The 20,254-nt window shown below is 48.6% G+C and overlaps 1 long non-coding RNA gene across 1 annotated transcript in view; it reads left to right on the top strand.

Annotated features, from left to right (window-relative positions):
• The window catches only part of LOC149450107 (uncharacterized), a 50,317-nt gene extending 31,582 nt beyond the window's left edge, over nt 1–18,735 (top strand). Inside the window, exons 2-3 of the long non-coding RNA XR_016315306.1 lie at nt 18,323–18,420; nt 18,583–18,735. This is a non-coding gene — a long non-coding RNA (uncharacterized LOC149450107). The remainder of the gene's footprint in view (nt 1–18,322; nt 18,421–18,582) is intronic.
• Nucleotides 18,736–20,254: the final 1,519 nt, after the last annotated feature.

Here is a 20,254-nt window from a genome sequence, read left to right as displayed (position 1 = left end):
TTCTCATTCTTCTCATCCTTCTCATTCTTCTCATCCTTCTCATTCTTCTCATCCTTCTCCTTCTTCTCATCCTTCTTCTCATCCTTCTTCTCATCCTTCTCCTTCTTCTCATCCTTCTCCTTCTTCTCATCCTTCTTCTCATCCTTCTCCTTCTTCTCATCCTTCTTCTCATCCTTCTCCTTCTTCTCATCCTTCTTCTTCTCATCCTTCTCCTTCTCCTTCTTCTCATCCTTCTCCTTCTTCTCATCCTTCTTCTCATCCTTCTCCTTCTTCTCATCCTTCTTCTCATCCTTCTCCTTCTTCTCATCTTTCTCCTTCTTCTCATCCTTCTTCTCATCCTTCTCCTTCTTCTTCTCATCCTTCTTCTCATCCTTCTCCTTCTTCTCATCCTTCTCCTTCTTCTCATCCTTCTCCTTCTTCTCATCCTTCTCCTTCTCCTCATCCTTCTCCTTCTCCTCATCCTTCTTCTCATCCTTCTTCTCATCCTTCTCCTTCTCCTTCTTCTCATCCTTCTCCTTCTTCTCATCCTTCTCCTTCTCCATCTTCTCATCCTTCTCCTTCTTCTCATCCTTCTCCTTCTTCTCATCCTTCTCCTTCTTCTCATCCTTCTCCTTCTTCTCATCCTTCTCCTTCTCCTTCTTCTCATCCTTCTCCTTCTTCTCATCCTTCTCCTTCTCCATCTTCTCATCCTTCTCCTTCTTCTCATCCTTCTCCTTCTTCTCATCCTTCTCCTTCTTCTCATCCTGCTCCTTCTCCTTCCTCATCTCCAAGGGCATTTAAATTAAAGGTACAGTGTTCTGCACTAATTTAAAGGCTCTCTGAAGCCTAGAAACCCTTTTTATAAGTTAATTTCGTAGCGAATAAATTCGCATCGAATCGAATTTCTTCCTGAAATTCGCCGAATCAGCCGAATTGAATTTTTGAATACTTCGCTCATCTCTACTCATAATATTGGCATTCAGTAATCAATTTTAATCTAAATGTTTACTGGAGATTACTGGTCCCACACCGCTGCCTCCCATCTCCTGAGACTGCACTCAGTGACTTGGGTCTGAGACACTACAGACATATCCCTCCACCCGGCACAGCCAGCAGATAACAGAGAAGGTCCCCTGGAGGAGTCAGGCACAAGGCAGGAGACCCCAGTCACATGTCCTGGGTGCCTACATTATGCAATGCTTAGAGTAAAAATACACATTTTGCTGCCAGCTGAACCCCAGAACCTCCATAAATCCAGTCTAGAGACATAAATTGTGTCTGCAGCACAGAGAAGGAAGATTATCCGAGAGGAATACAGGACGGGGAACACAGCTCAGGAAAGTGACCAGGGGATTACAGGCTGATATCACCCAGTCCCCGCCCTACTCTGGACCAATCAGTGAGCAGTATGGGTGGAGGAATGGATTTAGTGTTCATGACCCACCTGTGCTGATCTCTGTAGGAGTGTCCTCCTCTATAAATGTCCCCGTTATTCCATCCTCCTCCATAGACTGCTGATCATCCCTCACATACGCCTCTTCTTCTTCTGCTTTCACCTCAAATTCTATATCGATTGGATCTCCACTCTAAATCAAGGAAATGAGAGAAAATATCATCTGTAAAATGTAAGATTTATGATTGTGACATCACACACAAAATCCACACATTGTCTCCCTTCACAGAAGCAGATCACATGTGATATGTGGGTACATTTCCCCTAAATACCGCATGCCATCCTGAAACTGTCCATTTCCTATCCCGTGTTGCGGTATTGACCACAAACACTGAACACGCTCAGTAAATACCGCATGAACAGGCGTTACATTCACAGAAGGAAATAAAGAATGAAATGCATGCGGTCATTAATTAGTGGTGGAGACATGCGGCATTCAGGAAATGTGTACTGCTTGGTAAAGAGTGGGCGGCCGCTGGCATCCTTAACCACTTCCAGTCCGGACACTTTCCCCCCCTTCCAGTCCAGACACTTTCACCCCCTTCCAGTCCGGACAATTTCACCCCCTTCCAGTCCGGACACTTTCCCCCCCTTCCAGTCCGGACACTTTCCCCCCCTTCCAGTCCGGACACTTTCACCCCCTTCCAGTCCGACACTTTCACCCCCTTCCAGTCCGGACACTTTCACCCCCTTCCAGTCCGGACACTTTCACCCCCTTCCAGTCCGGACACTTTCCCCCCCTTCCAGTCCGGACACTTTCCCCCCCTTCCAGTCCGGACACTTTCCCCCCCTTCCAGTCCGGACAATTTCACCCCCTTCCAGTCCGGACACTTTCACCCCCTTCCAGTCCGGACACTTTCACCCCCTTCCAGTCCGGACACTTTCACCCCCTTCCTGCCCCGGACAATTTTCAGCTTTCAGCGCTATCACACTTTGAATGACAATTGCGCGGTCATGCAACACTGTACCCATATGAATTTTTTACCATTTTTTTAGACAGATAAAGCTTTATTTTGGTGATATTTATTCACCGCTGGGATTTTTATTTTTTTTGCAATGTAAATGAAAAAGTCCAAAAATTTTGAAAAAAAAGTGTTTTTCTTATAAAATTTTGCAAATAAATAATATTTCATCATAAATCTTGGCCAAAATGTATCTTTTTAGTAAAAAAAAAAATAAGCCAAATTAGTTTATAACCAAAAATTATAATTTGTAAACAATTTTTTTTTTTATTTTTTTTTTATTTTTTTATATTATTATTTATTTATTTTACATACTGTCACCCTAGCAGTACAGTGTCACCATGGTGACACTGTACTACTTGTGGGAGGTGATGAAGATTTTTTTTTTTCTTTTTTTACATTGATTGCTTTTTACACCCATATAGGATGTAAAAGCAATCATTTCTCTTTCTCTCTGTCTGCATTCTTGCAGCCATTGAGAAATACTGTGTGAGCAATGATTGGTCACAGCTTGTCACATGGTACAAGGCTGTTGTGAATAGCCCTGTACCATGTGACCTCTGTGATCATTCACAGATTTCACACGTAGTAAGCAATGAAGTCACAAATGTCATCTTGCTTACTACTCTGGATGTGATCACTGATTGGCCAATCAGTGATCAGATGAACGAGACCTCGTACAGAGGTCCCATCCAACGACCGGTGTTTCACTGTGTCCGGAGGACACAGCAGGCACCGGATCGTGGTGCTGCACGCTCCCAGGGAGTGCGCACAAGCAGGGGGTGGGGAGACCATTTATAAACAGCCACCCTACCCTGCAGTGCCACCGTCCGGCCGTTTATATACAACAGCCGGACGGGAGGTGGTTAACAACCAGTAAACAACATGGTTGTTAGGGAGTGAGCGGGTGCCGCGTCCTAACCAACCGATAAATCTGAAAAAAAGAATTATCGGCAATGAAAAATTAAGAAAATGGCGTGGGGTCCCCCCCTCGGGTCTGGTATGAATTTTGAGGGGGACCCCTTGCCAAAATGAAAGAAATACATACCAGACCCCTATCTGAGCATGCAGCCTGGCAGGTCAGTAAACGGGGGATGAGCAAGTGACCCCCCCTCCTTAAACATACCAGGCCACATGCTCTTAACATAGAGTGCATGCTCTGGGGCAGGGGGGCTTTGCTCACCCAAAGCACCTTGTCCATGTTGATGGGGACAAGGGACTCTTCCACACAACCCAGGCTAGTGGCTGTGGGGGTTTGCGGGAAGAGGACTTACAAAATTTAACAAGGAGGCCCTCAGATCCTTCACCCCATGTGAATGAGTATGGGGTACGTGGTACCCCTAATTATTCACCCCAACAAAGTATTCTGTTATATAGACAGCAGGCAGGTGTAGATCCATCATCAATCACGATGCTCGCTGTCACCGCTGACTCAGAAAGAAAAGCTCCGCTCCCAATGAAGACTCCCCTCTGTCTGACAGCTCTGCTGCCTCCTGCCACTAAATATACTAAGGGACGGTGCCACTCGGTGATGTCATTGACCGGGGCATGTTGTATTGGTGATGTCACAAGAGGGCAAGGCTACCCAGTGATGTCACAGGGTAGTAGCAGTCCTTCGTGTTTTCAGAAGTGGGAGGCGGCGGAGCTGTCAGATGGAAGGAGTGGAGCTTTGTTTTTTCTTCCAGTCAGCGATGACAGCGAGTATTGTGATTGGATCATCGATGGATCTACATCAGGGGGATATTGTTCTTTATTTTTGTTTTGTCAAAACTTTCTTACAGTTTTTTTTTACCCTTTTTTGGTAAATGAATAGGGGTACTATGTACTCTATACTCATTCACATTGTGGGGGGGCTGGCATCTGGGGGCCTCCATGTTAAAAGGAGGCTTCCAGATTTCAATAAGTCCCCCACCCACAGCCCCCCACAACCACTGGCCAGGGATGTGGGTAAGGGACCCTTTTCCCCATCGCCATGGGGACAAGGTGCTTTTGGGGTGGCAGAGCGCCGCTGCCCTGAAGCACCCACCTCATGTTGAGAGTATGTGGTCTGATATGGTTCAGGAGGAAGGTGGGCACTCACTAAGGGGCTGGTATTGATTTTGGAGAGAAACCCACGCCATTTTTTTTTATTGTTTTGGCATTGGGGGATTCCCTCAAAATCCATACCAGACCTGTCACAGCTGTCAGCGGGGAACTTGGCAGCCGTCCTCTCCTTGTTTACTGGTTGTTGGGGACACTGGCGGCTGCCCTCTCCTTAACAACAAGCTATTTACAAGTGTTGCTATGGACACCAGTGGTAAATTCCCCGCAGGCTTCACTACTAAAAAACAGCATGCAGCATCTTACTACATACTGGGATACGGGAAGATACCGCTTTGTGATTGGAGCCCATAGTCTCTACAAGTCCATGTTCTAGATTCCCCATCCCACCAACCTTGTAATAGTGAGGGATGGTGTGACCTTCCTGTGTGGAATCCTGGGAATACAGAGGACGGGGACATCTCTCTGGTGGGTTCCTGGTATTAGGTGGCTCCATCATATCCTTGTGTCCTTCTGAAAACTCCTCCATCACTCCATACTCCTCATCCTCCTCTTTATACTCTTCTTTAACATCAATATTCTCATCCCCGAGGATTCCACTCTGAAAGATATAATAAAACATTCATTGTAACAAACATGCTGTGTATAAATCACAACTACCAATAATTGTCATCATCTACCTGATGATGGTGAGGGATGGTGTGACCTTCCTGTGTGGAATCCCGGGAATACAGAGGACGGGGACATCTCTCTGGTGGGTTCCCATGACTGGATCCATCTGTAGGAAACACACACACTGACTGAATCCATTGTTTCTATGTGTTTATCAGATGATGGGGGATCTAGGTGGATCCTCCGTACTGCTCTCTCCTTTACAATAAAGTCTCCTCTTACCCGGTGATGTGAGGGGCGGCTGATTGTCCATCATGACGTCCTTGTAGAGATCCTTGTGTCCTTCTAAATACTCCCACTCCTCCATGGAGAAATAGACAGTGACACCCTGACACCTTATAGGAACCTGACACACACAATGATACAGTCACCATCCAGACACATCCCTTGTCTGTTACTGGAGAATGTCCCAGAATTCCCGGCACCGCTCACCTCTCCTGTCAGCAGCTCAGTGATCTCTCTGGTGACTTCTAGAATCTTCTTCTTCTTTCTCTCTTCTATCAGGGAGGGAGGTGGAGGCAATGTGATGTCATATGATCTCCAGACTTCACAGGAGGAAAACTCTACATCTGAACACAAATAGTCACATCAAATGATATTCCCAGAATCCTCCTCACCTCTCCATTCAGGTCTCCATTTTATTAAAGCCCCACTTCAGGCTGAGGTATAATTTCCCCCCACAGGACCCCCACACTACGCAGGGTATAGGCTTGTTGCAGCATTCTGATGTCATTACATACAACGCAGGACCAACAGTCCCACTTTACATGTGAGGATACCAAGGGGCCCCACATCCTAAGAGCATCAGAAAAATATCAGATGGAGGGACATTGGGAGGAGGAGCTGTGAGGTCAGTGTGATGTCATAGGATTCTCTGACTCTGGATGGAGGGACATTGGGGGGAGGAGCTGTGAGGTCAGTGTGAGGTCATAGGATTCTCTGACTCTGGATGGAGGGACATTGGGGGGGAGGAGCTGTGAGGTCAGTGTGACGTCATAGGATTCTCTGACTCTGGATGGAGGGACATTGGGAGGAGGAGCTGTGAGGTCAGTGTGATGTCATAGGATTCTCTGACTCTGGATAGAGGGACAATGGGAGGAGGAGCTGTGAGGTCAGTGTGATGTCATAGGATTCTCTGACTCTGGATGGAGGGACATTGGGGGGAGGAGCTGTGAGGTCAGTGTGATGTCATAAGACATATAGACTCTGGATGGAGGGACATTTGGATGGGGAGATTTGAGGGGTCCTCTATATGAGGCTCCCCTATAAACCAAATCCTTGTTCCTGGGTGCGTCCTACCTCTCCTAAACTGAAGAGTGACCTTTGACCTTTACATCCAGAAATCTGTCCGGAATCTGTGGCAGTAAGCTGTCATGTGATCAGGTGACGTGCGGAGGAACGGAGTGTAAATAGCAGACAATTGTCTCCAGAGCCCCTAATGGTGGGGATGGATTTGGCGGCGTGCTGGTGCCAAGTTTCCTCCCCCCAGGGTCACTGCAGGTGTGGAGAAAAGCTGTGTAAGAGGATATGGAGGAGAGATGAGGAGGAGATCCAGGAATCAGGAGAAAGGTCAGGGCAAGCAACAGACGAGCGCATCCAAGAGACCAAGCCGGGGTCACTACACAGAAAATCAATCCAAGGAAACAACAGGCAGGACGAGGAATAGCAAGAAGGAGCTGAGAGACAAATGAGAATATTGCTCAGCCAATGGGAGATGATCTCAGCATGACTTCCATCATGAAGGAGATGAGGGGGAGGGGAGGAAGTCACTGAAGGTGACCATAGATCCATGGAAATTCAGCTGGTTCAGCAGGGATCGCTCACATTTCCATCCATGTGTGGCCACTGCCGGATAAAAGCCACTCCCCCAGCGGCTGCAGCCAATAGCTTCAGTGCTGATCCGTGTATTCAGAGAGCGGAGGAGTCCCCCCATTGTCAGAATACAAGAGTGCATCGGGGAGGATTCCCCCCTCCACCTCCAATGTGTGGATGGGGGAATCACTTCAGGTTTTATGGTCATCCCGCTGGCTGAACGATAAAACTGAACCATGTAGGCCAGCTTTGGGAGCAAAATATATTATCATCAACTCCTCCCCCTGAAGGGGTTGATCTCCGTATTACCTCCTCTGCTGCCAGATCCAGGAATGTGGACTCTCTGCTTCCTCATTAATGGAACTGCCTGTCTGTACCTGACATCACTTCCTGTCTGTAGCTGACATCACTTCCTGTCTTTACCTGACATCACTTCCTGTCTGTACCTGACATCACTTCCTGTCTTCCATAGAGACTTCTTGTCTGGGTAGAAGTGAGATCCCCACCTTGTTGAGCTCAGAGGAACTGCAGCCCCGAGAAGCATCTGGTAGTGTGACCCCGGCCTTGTGCTGGGTGTGTATGGACTGTAGATCCTTATAGAGGGGTCACCTCCACTCCCACCAAGGGGGACAGAAATATATGACTGCTCGGGGGACATATTTTGGCTCCTCTGATTTTGCAGTAAATGTGATTGCATTAGTCCCGTTGATTTTCGTATTTCCATGTAATAAAAGGTGTCACACGATGTCGGGTTCCCCTTTCTCTCTTCCCTGAGTGTGTATTTAGAGGCGGAGCTCCTGCTGGAATGGCGGTCGGAGGCGGAGTCTAGGAGGGAGACTGACAGAACCCGCAGCAGACTTGCAGGAGTGAGCGAGGAGGATCCGGTTCCTTTACCATCGGAGATGAGGAGAGTGTGAAGGATGTTTCTGACTCTGGGAGCTGAAAAGCTGGGAGTCCTATTGGTGTGGTGAGGGGGAAGCACTACTAGGGGGCGCCCTCACCATCCCGTGTACAAGAGGTGGAAGAAGGCGGGGCTACACTACAGCCCACACAGTTTGGAGGGCGGAGCACTTTCACACCTTATCAACTTTTCACTGATTGGTGGATTTTTGGAGTAAAATAGGTGGATTGAAGTAGATGCAAAGTGGAAGCGGTGGACTTGCAGAGAACACTATACTGAGCACACAATATTGTCGGTCTCCATGGATTTGCACAGGATTTGAGATGATTTCCTATAGCAGCAAATCTGATGAGATGAATGAATGTAGCGCCCCCTCCTGGTCAGGTCTAGGATGTGTAGTCAGGTAAAGCATAGCTGTGTTTCTCTGCTCACCAGAGAGGCTGTCAGGTAAATTCAGTCGGTATTCTGCTTTACAGAGAGCTGTGATTGATTAGTCAGGGCTGCTCATGCTGCTCTGGTTCTGTTGGAGTTTGTCTGAGTTCTGCCTGCCTTCAGGAAGCTATGAGAGTCTTCCAGAACATGGGAATTGGCTAGACAAATGACCAGCATGAATATGGATACAGTCCTGGCCAATTACAGGGGAGGGTGGCCCCATTGCATGCTGGGAGTGGTATTTATACTCTGAGGATTCAGTGTCTTTCCTCGGAGAGGATTGCACCAGCCAGGCTGGAGGCAGGCTGCCTCGCCTGGCACTTGCTGTTATGTGGCCTCGGGTGGGTGACCTGAGGGCCTGAAGTTAGAGAGAGTGACCCTGATTCTACAGTAAGCTGACTGAGGGGAGCTGTCTGCCAAAGCTCTGTCTGGTATCACTGGAGAGAGTGGCTTGGAAGATTGGAAGGAGGCAACCATTCTGTCCTTGGACCTGTGAGTGCAAACTCTGAGAGATCTGGGGGGCTCTGTGTGCTTGTTACCCCTCTGGTGCTTGATAGTCAGCCTGGGTCTGAGAAAGGGAGCCCTGCCTAGTGTTCTGCAGAGCTTGTCCAAGTATTGCTACTGCTAATGGGACTTCGCTCTCCTACAACTACTTGCTGCTATTTGTTACTGAGAAGTCTGCTATCTACTGTCAGCCGAGACTTCACAAGTGTTCTACTAAGAGATCAGCTAGATGTCCTCAGTGTGAAGAGTTCTGATTCTGGAGGATCCGACTACATTCCCCATCCCTATCCCCAGTTTTACAATAAACTCCAAACACAAAACATCCCCTAGACTGGTCATTGGAGACAACGAGCAGAAGTGTGTGTGTTTGCCTTGCTGTGGGGCAAAGCAAAGGGAAACCAGGGGCAACATTCAGCTCCTTCTGAGGTAGTGCTACATGAAGTCAGTGTAAAGTGGAAGCAGTAGATCTGCAGGGAGCAGCATCTTGAGCACAAAAGACTTTGTTGTATATGAATTTGCACATGGTTCAGTATTCTTAATTTACTGGCAAACAACACAAGATCAATGAAGTAGGTGTAAAGTGGAAGCAGTAGATCCACAGAGAATAATATTTTGAGTAGGGATGGGCTAATGGTTTGAGTCAAACATTAGCCATTTGCGTGTTCACCATTATGCAGGAAGTTTGCCCGTGTGCCCAAACAATGTAAAACATGCTTTGTGATTGGCCAAAGCATTGCACCTGACCACAGGTCAGGTGGAATGCTTTGGCCAATAACAGCTGAGTTCTCAGGAAGAGCCATGATTGGCCAAAGTGCTGGCCGTATTATTGAGCCACAACATGCAGAAGAGGTGGTGGAGTGGATAAGTCAGTCATCCTCATCCTCTGTCATCCAGGTTCATACTATTTTGCCTTCCACCACAGCTGCCAAAGTGTCCTGTTCCTCCGGCTCCTTGTCCACCACAGCTGCTCCTTCCGTAGCCCCACCATCATGCATGGAGGAGTCACCAGAATGATTGGATCATAGTGTCAGTCCCATGCTGCTGGAGGATGTGCAGCAATCTGAATGCTGTGATGTTGGTTCCCAGGATGAGGAAAGGAGTGACGTGAGCCTAGAGAGAGGGGGCGCCAGTGAGGGAAAAGAAATTGTCAGTCCTGTTCCCCCAGCCGCAGCACACTGCCAAGTTGGCTCCATTGATGAGGAGGATGGGGATGATGAGGTCACTGACCATACTTGGGTGCCTGAGAGAACAGAGGAGGACAGTGAGGAGGAGGCAGAACTCCAACAAGGCAGGATGTCCTCCAGGGACAGGCATAAGGGCAGCCAACCAATGGCATCACACGACAGAGCTCCACAGGTGGGGGGCGCTGCTGACTCCAGGCAGACTTCCACAAGTTCTCTGGTGTGGGCTTTCTTCAACACATGTGCAGCATTGCTGTTTGCAGTCTTTGACTGAAGCAGACCAAGCGTGGCCAAAACACCAGCCACTTGGGCACCACATGCTTGACAAGACGTATGATGAGCTGCCATGCAGCCCGCTGGTAACAGCACCTGAAAGACCCAGAAAAAGTGCAGACTTCTCCTTGCTCCTCATTTGGGATCTCTACTGTAAAACGTCAGGTCTTCTCAACAGCCTCCACTGAGAGGAGTGATGGTACAGCAGTGGGTGGCCCATCTGACAGCAGGACACCACCTGTTGATTTCAGCAGGAACATTTCACTACCCCATTTGCTGAACCATGAAAAAAAGACTGTCCCAGCCATCCACATTCTATCCTGGCCAAATTGCTGCCTTACAACTGCTGCCTTTCCATCTGGTGGACTCTTCCCCCTTCCGGGAATTTGCAGAATGTGCTGTATCACAGTGACAGGTTCCGAAAAGACAATTTGTTTCATGCAAGGCCATTCCAGCTCTGTACCATCATGTGGAAGGCAATGTTTTGGCCTTGTTGGACAAGGCGGTCAGCAGCAAGGTCCACATTACTGACACGTGGTCCAGCAGGCACAGTCAGGGATGGTACATATCCGTCACGGCACACTGGGTGACTCTGCTAGCAGCTGGGAAGGATGCAGGACAGGGTTCAGTTCTGGAGCTTGTTCCACCACCATGCCTCCAAAAACCTGGTGGTGATTCTGCCACATCTGTCTGCTCCACCCCCTCCCCTTCCTCTTCCTCTATGGCCTCTTCTGCTGAATTGTCATCTGAACCAGCAGTGCTCCATAAGCGTTCAAGGAGCTATGCAAGCAGTCAGGATAAAAGATGCCACGTGGTGCTTCAGCTGGTCTGTCTAAGGGACAGGAACCACACCAGGACACAGATTCTGTCAGCTCTGAAAGGTCTCTCCGCCCTCCAACAGGGACACTTGACACATGTTCCATGCTTGGCACACATCCTGAATTTGGTGGTGCAGCGCTTCTTGAACAGGTACCCAGGCTTTCAAGATCTTCTGAGGCAGGCCAGAAAAGTCTGGCCATTTCTGGTGGTCATGCACGGCCTGTGTTCAGTTGGCTGAAATTCAACCTGCCCACCAACTGACTCATTTGTGACATGTCCACTCGGTGGAACTCCACTTTGGTAACACGGCAGTGGCTGCACACACAGCAGAGGACCATCAATGAGTATCTGTGTGAGAATGGCACAAGGACAGGCTCAGGGGAGCTTGGCTTCTTCTCACCTCACCAGTGGCTGCTGATAAAGGATGCATGCACTGTCCTGTCACCATCTGAGGAGGCCACAAGGATGGTGAGCTGTGACACTGCATGCATCAGTGACACTATCCCTGTAGTCATCCTGCTGGAGCACACGCTGCATGGAATCATGGACAGGGCACTGGAGGCAGAACATTGGGAGGAAGAGGAGGATTTCCTGTCCTCTCAAGGCCCCCTTTATGCAGAAACCATTCCTGTGGGGCTGCAGAACACACAGAAGGAGGAGGAAGTGGAGGAGGAGGAGGATTGCAGCAGCATGGAAGTAGAGGATCACATAGAGCAGTCTTCAAGGGGCACTTTTCAGTCCTCAGAAACCCAGCCAGGAGTAGTACATGGGTGGGAGGAGGTAGTTCCTGACAATGTCATCCTCAGTGACCCAGAGGACTCAGAATCTCCTGCCTCCTCAAACTTACACTGCATGGGCTCCCTGATTCTGCAAAGTCTGTGTAAGGACCTGAGGATGTGTGTTATCAAGAAGAGGGATCAATACTGGTTGGCAACCCTTCTTGATCCACGTTACAAGGGTCAAGGTGCAGAGCTCATCCAGTCTTCCCAGAGGGAGCAGAGGATGAAACATCTTGAGGATGCCTTGAAATTGTGTAACACCTTTCCAGACACTGGGAGGTCACCATTTCCTGGACAACGTGTTTCTGAGGCTTCATTCTGTCAAAGGAAGAGCGGTGGAGAAGGCAGTCAGCTGACCGATTAAACAGTTCTTTAGTCCTCAGCGCCCAGGACTGTTAGGTTTAAGCACCCATCGGCAGGGTCTGCATCATATGGTGCAGGATTATCTAGGGGTAAGAACAGACTTGGAGACCTTTCCAACTGAGCATCCACTGGGTTACTGGGTCTTGTGGATGGATCACTGACCAGAACTTGCTCAATATGCCATCGAGGTACTGGCCTGTCCTGCATCCAGCGTGCTTTCCGAACGGACATTCAGTGCTGCTGGAGGTTTTATGCATTTACCTGAATGACATCGATTCATTCAGGGTTTTTTTGTGATTTGGCTACAGCTAATCACATGACACAGCTGGGCTGTGATTGGTGCAGCTTGTGCATGTGATCGCTGTGACCATTCACAGCTAGACACACTTGTATACAATGGATGGTATGAAAGGAAGCCATCTATTGTATACAACTGTCATGTGACCTGCAGTGATTGGTCACAGCAGGTCACATGGCACTGGCAATAGGGCCAGTACACAAATCTGTCATCGGCCGTGTCTGAGGTACATGGCCGGTGACAGATCGCACCACAGCCCTGCAGGGTGCACACTCCAGAAAGGACGCCATATGGCACCACCTGGAGGGGTGAGCTGTTCGTCCAACCGCCATCTGGCTATAGACTGGGCAGCAACTGGTTAAACTGGAGGGGGTGATCTCAGTGGAAAGAGTGTCTTCAGTGGGGAGGGGTGACAACACTAGGGGAGAGGTGTGTCCTCAGAAGGAGAAGAGTGTCCCCAGCACAGGAAAGGAGGGGGAGGAGTGTCTGCAGAGGAGGAAAAGAGAGGAAGAAGTATCTTCAGTGGAGAGGGTGTCTGTAGTGGGGGAGGGTGTCCTCTGTGTGTGTGTGGGGGGGGTGTCTTTAGTGGGGGAGGGTGTCTGTAGTGGGGGAGGGTGTCCTCTGTGTGTGTGGGGGGTGTCTTTAGTGGGGGAGGGGTGTCCTCTGTGGGGGGAAGAGGGTGTTCTTAGTGGAGGAGGGGAAGGGTTTTTTGGGTAAATGACACCAGATCAAAGTCCTCCTGAGAAGTTCCTAAAGACAGCTGTCTTGTCTATGTAAAAAGATAACTTTAGCTGAATATTATAAGCACAGCTTATTCCAAGGGGGCTATGAGGTAAACTGACCCCAGCTTTGTTTGTGGACAGGGAGGAGTCCAGTGGTCTGTTTGTGGACAGGGAGGAGTCCAGTGGTCTGTTTGTGGACAGGGAGGAGTCCAGTGGTCTGTTTGTGGACAGGGAGGAGTCCAGTGGTCTGTTTGTGGACAGGGAGGAGTCCAGTGGTCTGTTTGTGGACAGGGAGGAGTCCACTGGTCTGTTTGTGGACAGGGAGGAGTCCAGTGGTCTGGTTACACAAGTCCTAAACAAAAGCTCCATTGTTCTCGGAGTTTCCTTTCTCCAGAAGGAAGAAGCTGCTCTGGTTGTACAGATCACACAGGTGGAGTCTACACTGCAGTCTGCATTGCCAGCCGAGCAGCTGAAGGAGTCCAACATCTAAACGTCTACTAGTCAGGCGTACTCTTGGAGCACCACCTACACAAGACTCACCTCGTCCATCTAGACTGCTCACTAGAGCTTCTTCTACAGCCTCTGACCCATCACTTCCCTCCTCTGCTGGAGGCACTTTATTAGGATCTATAGAAGGACAACTCCGGCCTCGTATTGTCCATCAGAATCAAGGAAACAGCAGAGATCCGGCCACAGGGGAGCTAGGAAACATCAACGCTGCAACAAGGGATCTCCCACTCATCCAACCATCCCAACAGATGATTCATCATCAACAGAAATAGACGGAATTGTCACCTTCTCCTCAGCTGGACTGACATCGGGTAAGATGGACCTTCTGGGGAAAGGTTTGGGCTTCAGCCCTAAAGGTATCAGGAAGACGTTGTTGGCACAGGACTTGTATAGATGTCTCAGGAATATTAGATTGAAGGGACATTATTCCTGGAGAGGCGATATTGAGGGATCATCTGTAGTCACACCACTTCTGAGACATAGAGAGGGAAATGGGCGCTAATAGGATGCAGGAGATCTGCTGAGACATAGAAATGGAAATGGGAGCTAATAGGCTGCAGGAGATCTGCTGAGACATAGAGAGGGAAATGGGAGCTAATAGGCTGCAGCAGATCTGCTGAGACATAGAGAGGAAAATGGGCGCTAATAGGCTGCAGGAGATCTGCTGAGACATAGAAAGGGAAATGGGTGCTAATAGGCTGCAGGAGATCTGCTGAGACGTAGAGAAGGAAATGGGTGCTAATAGGCTGCAGGAGATCCGCTGAGACATAGAAAGGGAAATGGGAGCTAATAGGCTGCAGGAGATCTGCTGAGACAATGAAATGTGTATGAAATGGATGGATGTGCAGACACTCCCAGAAGATGATGTCATTATGAGTGGATTGATATATATGTTTCTACTTTAGGATGTATTTTTGCATTGTCTCCCCCAGAAGGATCAGGTTTGGCGGGATCGCTCTCATTAGACAACCCAACCAATCAGTGACTGCTGCCCCTCTCTGCCAATCCCTTCACTGACTTCCACTAACCCAACATATAAAATACAAAATACTAACCACAACTTACAAAGCCATCCACAACACTGCCCCCAGCTACATCACCAATGTGATAAAATGTGGGATCCATGGATTCCATACATCTCCATGCCCTACTACTTCCTGATTTGACCCTCCCCTCTCCCCTCCCCTTTTTTTTAGTTATTTTTGATCTTTCATGGAAACCACAGGAACGGTTATTTTAATGTTTCTCGGGGCTGCAGTTCCTCTGAACTCCACAAGGTGGTGATCTCACTTCTATCCAGAAAGGAAGTTATTATAGAACACAGACAGGAAGTGATGTCAGGCACAGACAGGAAGTGATGTCAGGCACAGACAGGAAGTCATCTGGAATAAAGACAGGAAGTTGTATACCATACAAAGTGGAGAGGAGACCTTGGTGGAAGTGGCAGCAGAGGAGGTAATAAGATGTTATGTTCTATTTACACCCAGTAACTCCCCGTCACGTCCGTCCTCTTCCTCCATAGTCACGTCCGTCCTCTTCCTCCATAGTCACGTCCGTCCTCTTCCTCCATAGTCACGTCCGTCCTCTTCCTCCATAGTCACGTCCGTCCTCTTCCTCCATAGTCACGTCCGTCCTCTGCCTCCATAGTCACGTCCGTCCTCTGCCTCCATAGTCACGTCCGTCCTCTGCCTCCATAGTCACGTCCGTCCTCTGCCTCCATAGTCACGTCCGTCCTCTGCCTCCATAGTCACGTCCGTCCTCTTCCTCCATAGTCACGTCCGTCCTCTTCCTCCATAGTCACGTCCGTCCTCTTCCTCCATAGTCACGTCCGTCCTCTTCCTCCATAGTCACGTCCGTCCTCTTCCTCCATAGTCACGTCCGTCCTCTTCCTCCATAGTCACGTCCGTCCTCTTCCTCCATAGTCTTGTCCGTCCTCTTCCTCCATAGTCACTGTGACGTCTTTTATCTCCAGCAGATGATGATACACACATATATAGTGTGGGAACCCAGATGAACCCCTTCAGGGGCAGAACATTCCCCCACTTCCGGGGCCGGAACATTCTCCTCATTGTGGAGATAAATTCTAGTAATATGGTCCTCTAAACAAACAGCACTGACAATAAATAGACAAGACAAGGACCATCCTGACCATACATGGCCTACAAAGGGCAATGATGACACTACACAGGCAGCCAATGGGCAATCATTACACTATGCAGCCAACACAATGATGGAGTGCCGGGGTCAGGAGTATGGAGCATAGAGCCCCTTACATTGCTGCTCAGGAGGAAGGAAACATTCCCCAGCCGGCCATGAAGAACATGTTCCATCATTGGTGTCAGGGGGAGGATAATACTGAGGGGTCTGAGGGAAGAAGAGGAGCTGAGGGGTCTCTCAGGGGTTACTGAGGATGGGAGACTTTGGGGCCCCTGAGGGGATAGTGAAGTTAAAGGGTTTTGAGGGGGTAGAGTAGCTGAAGGAATCTGGGTCTTTGATAGGGTTGGCGGGGAGAAGGGCTCTGAGGAAAGAGAAGTTTGTCAGGCTCAGGGGGACACTGAGGCAGGGAGGGGGGATCTTGGTCTCTGGTTGTCCTCTTACCTGCACTTACTTTCCAGACCTCCTTACAGAACTCCTACCAGGAAAGGAAGACAACCTTCACCTTCTTACCATCTCACTGGTCAAATAATGTATTCCAAGATACCAAATGGAATGCAGAAGGACAATCCTTCACCTTCAGTGGTGGGCACTTGTTCTTAGAGGAGGTCTGTTGGTGCATTATTGACTAAAAGGTAGTCAGGGGTCAGTGCTATACATCTTCAGGAGACACTCCAATACCTCCCATGACACAGGCTCTGGCAGTGCCCGGTGCTGGAATTCAGAGCCCCAGGAACCCACCACCACTCTGTACAATGTCCTGGATACTACAGTATACTTGATACTCAGATCCTCCTGCTGTCCTCCTTCTACCCACACTATGCTTCCATTGGAGGGAAGAGAATAGGCTCCTTCCTGACAGCTCTCTACTCCACCAGCACCATCCTCCTTCTACCCAATCCAATCTCTTCTCTTATTGCAGAGAGTGACAGTGACATCACTCCTGTCAGTCAGCAGGCTGCCACAGATTGGAGCCTTGCAGCCGGATTTCTGCCAATTGTCCTGATTAGGCAGCAACTCCGGCCAAAAGTCCTCAAGTTCCCCTTCCTGGACATCATGATGAGCCGACATTGACCTCACAGCACTGCCTCAGAGCAAAGTAGTCATAGGAAGGATCAGATTTATCATTCCTTGTCTGCAGATCTAATACTCATCAAAACCAGTTCAGAGACCAAACAAACCCAACAGAGAAAAGGGGATTTCTGATCTGACAGGTCAAGAGGGTCCCGGGACCTCCAAAATTTAGCAAACACTAAACAGTCCAGACTACTGTCTTCCCATGGGGGAAGTAGATCTTATATGTCCAGCAACCCTCCTATTCCCCCCTCACATCCACATCCTATTATTGTGTGACCAATACCATCCAAAGCATTCTTACTTTCATTTCCCAAAGTTATCCGTCTACAAGGAGACCTGTATAGATCACATGATGGCACCAATGAGGATGGAGGAGGACCGGAGTCACATGACTGAGAAGATACTAAACCTCACCCTGGAGATCATCTACCTGCTGACCGGAGAGGTGAGGAGGATTCTGGGAGGTCACATGACATCACTCATCTCTATTAATAAAACACAGACCTGACCGGAGAGGTGAGGAGGATTCTGGGAGGTCACATGACATCACTCATCTCTATTAATAACACACAGAGCTGACCGGAGAGGTGAGGAGGATTCTGGGAGGTCACATGACATCACTCGTATCTCTATTAATAAAACACAGACCTGACCGGAGAGGTGAGGAGGATTCTGGGAGGTCACATGACAACACTCATATCTATTAATAAAACACAGACCTGACCGGAGAGGTGAGGAGGATTCTGGGAGGTCACATGACATCACTCTCATTTCTAATAATAAACACAGACCTGACCGGAGATGTGAGGAGGATTCTGGGAGGTCACATGACATCACTCTTATCTCTATTAATAAAACACAGACCTGACCGGAGAGGTGAGGAGGATTCTGGGAGTCTAACATGATATTCCTATTGGTTCCTCAATACAGAGATTTCCTCTTCTGAAGTCAGGTGATCATATGACCATCACAGTGCCTCCATGTGACTCCCTAAACCCTGAGAGACACAACATGCAGAAGATTCTAGAAGTCACCAGAGAGATCACTGAGCTGCTGACAGGAGAGGTGAGCGGTGCCGGGAATTCTGGGACATTCTCCAGTAACAGACAAGGGATGTGTCTGGATGGTGACTGTATCATTGTGTGTGTCAGGTTCCTATAAGGTGTCAGGGTGTCACTGTCTATTTCTCCATGGAGGAGTGGGAGTATTTAGAAGGACACAAGGATCTCTACAAGGACGTCATGATGGACAATCAGCCGCCCCTCACATCACCGGGTAAGAGGAGACTTTATTGTAAAGGAGAGAGCAGTACGGAGGATCCACCTAGATCCCCCATCATCTGATAAACACATAGAAACAATGGATTCAGTCAGTGTGTGTGTTTCCTACAGATGGATCCAGTCATGGGAACCCACCAGAGAGATGTCCCCGTCCTCTGTATTCCCGGGATTCCACACAGGAAGGTCACACCATCCCTCACCATTACAAGGTAGGTGGGATGGAGAATCTAGAGCATGGACTTGTAAAGGTGATGTGTTGATATTTTCTGTGATTTAATATATTTTATAGATGATATGAAAGTTTTAATTGATGTCACAATATTAAAGCTTATATTTTACAGATGTTATTGCTGATCTGTTTCTTGATTTAGAGTGGAGATCCAATCGATATAGAATTTGAGGTGAAAGCAGAAGAAGAAGAGGCGTATGTGAGGGATGATCAGCAGTCTATGGAGGAGGATGGAATAACGGGGACATTTATAGAGGAGGACACTCCTACAGAGATCAGCACAGGTGGGTCATGAACACTAAATCCATTCCTCCACCCATACTGCTCACTGATTGGTCCAGAGTAGGGCGGGGACTGGGTGATATCAGCCTGTAATCCCCTGGTCACTTTCCTGAGCTGTGTTCCCCGTCCTGTATTCCTGGATTTCTCTCGGATAATCTTCCTTCTCTGTGCTGCAGACACAATTTATGTATCTAGACTGGATTTATGGAGGTTCTGGGGTTCAGCTGGCAGCAAAATGTTTTTCAGCACAAGCGATACTAGACCTAGGCACCTGGGGTGTGAGTCTTGGGTGTTCTTCCCCATGCCTAGATCTAGTAAGATCTCTGACAGAACATTTCTCCCAGGGTTCCTTGCTCTGTGTTCTGCTGGCTGTGCCGGGTGGAGGGATATGTCTGTAGTGTCTCAGACCCAAGTCACTGAGTGCAGTCTCAGGAGATGGGAGGCAGCGCTGTGGGATCTCTGCAACTTGTCTACAGTAAACATTTAAACTTCCACTGATTACTGAATACCAATATTATGAGTCCTGACCCTTATACTGTATAATTTATATTGTACATTACATACTCCTGACTTCAGGATCAGTCCAGTCTCCATCTTGGTTGTTCTTCCCCCATCTTCACTCTCTGACCTCTGGTGGGGCTCAGCCCCGCTGTTCTTCATGACTAAATCATGGACTAAATAAGGAAGTGCAGTACTTCTTGTGTTGGGAAGATGGCGATGAGTGATAGAGGGGGTGGGGACCCTCGTCCTATAATCCCCTCATCACTGTCCCTCCTATAAAAGACAGTTCTGGTTGTTTCCTCACTCTCTGACTAAGGTCCATGAATAAAGAAATGACCTGGTAGGAGATCAGAGGAGCCATTTCCTAGTTCCCTTGAGGGTGGAATTGTAAGCTCCTCAGAGACCAAGCTGCCTGATGTGGGCGGAGTCCTGGTTTGGGGGAACCAATCAGCTCCTGTCTAGTAATCCTCTTTGTCTTTGTATTTTAGTCCATGGCCGGGAGATGAGGAAAACCTCCGAGGATTGTCTCACTTTGTCTCCAGACCACCCAGTGTAGATGGACCATCGGATTCCTCGTATCCTGAGGCACCTCAAACTGTGCGGGACCGGGCTGGCCTTCCAACAGGGAAGAGCTTTTCCTGTACTGAGTGCGGGAAGGGTTTCCGTTCTAAATCCTATCTTAATGTGCATAAAAGATCTCACACGGGGGAGAAGCCGTATTCCTGTCCTGAGTGCGGGAAATGTTTTTCACAAAAATCAAGTCTTGTCATACATGAAAGGTCTCACACAGGTGAGAAGCCGTATTCCTGTTCTGAGTGCTGGAAATGTTTTTCAGTGAAGTCCCATCTTTACACACATCAGAGATATCACACAGGGGAGAAGCCGTATTCTTGTCCTGAGTGTGGAAAATGTTTTTCAGAAAAGTCCCATCTTTACGAACATCAGAGATCTCACACGGGATTGAAGCCGTATTCCTGTCCTGAGTGCGGGAAATGTTTTTCAGTGAAGTCCAGTTTTAACAAACATCAGAA

Source organism: Staurois parvus, unplaced genomic scaffold (assembly GCF_062004578.1).
Source record: "Staurois parvus isolate SC_StPar_1 unplaced genomic scaffold, SC_StPar_1.0 ptg000582l, whole genome shotgun sequence".
NCBI classification, from domain to species: domain Eukaryota; kingdom Metazoa; phylum Chordata; class Amphibia; order Anura; family Ranidae; genus Staurois; species Staurois parvus.
Note: the sequence above shows the minus strand (reverse complement) of the source record. Positions and strands in the feature narration are given on the sequence as shown.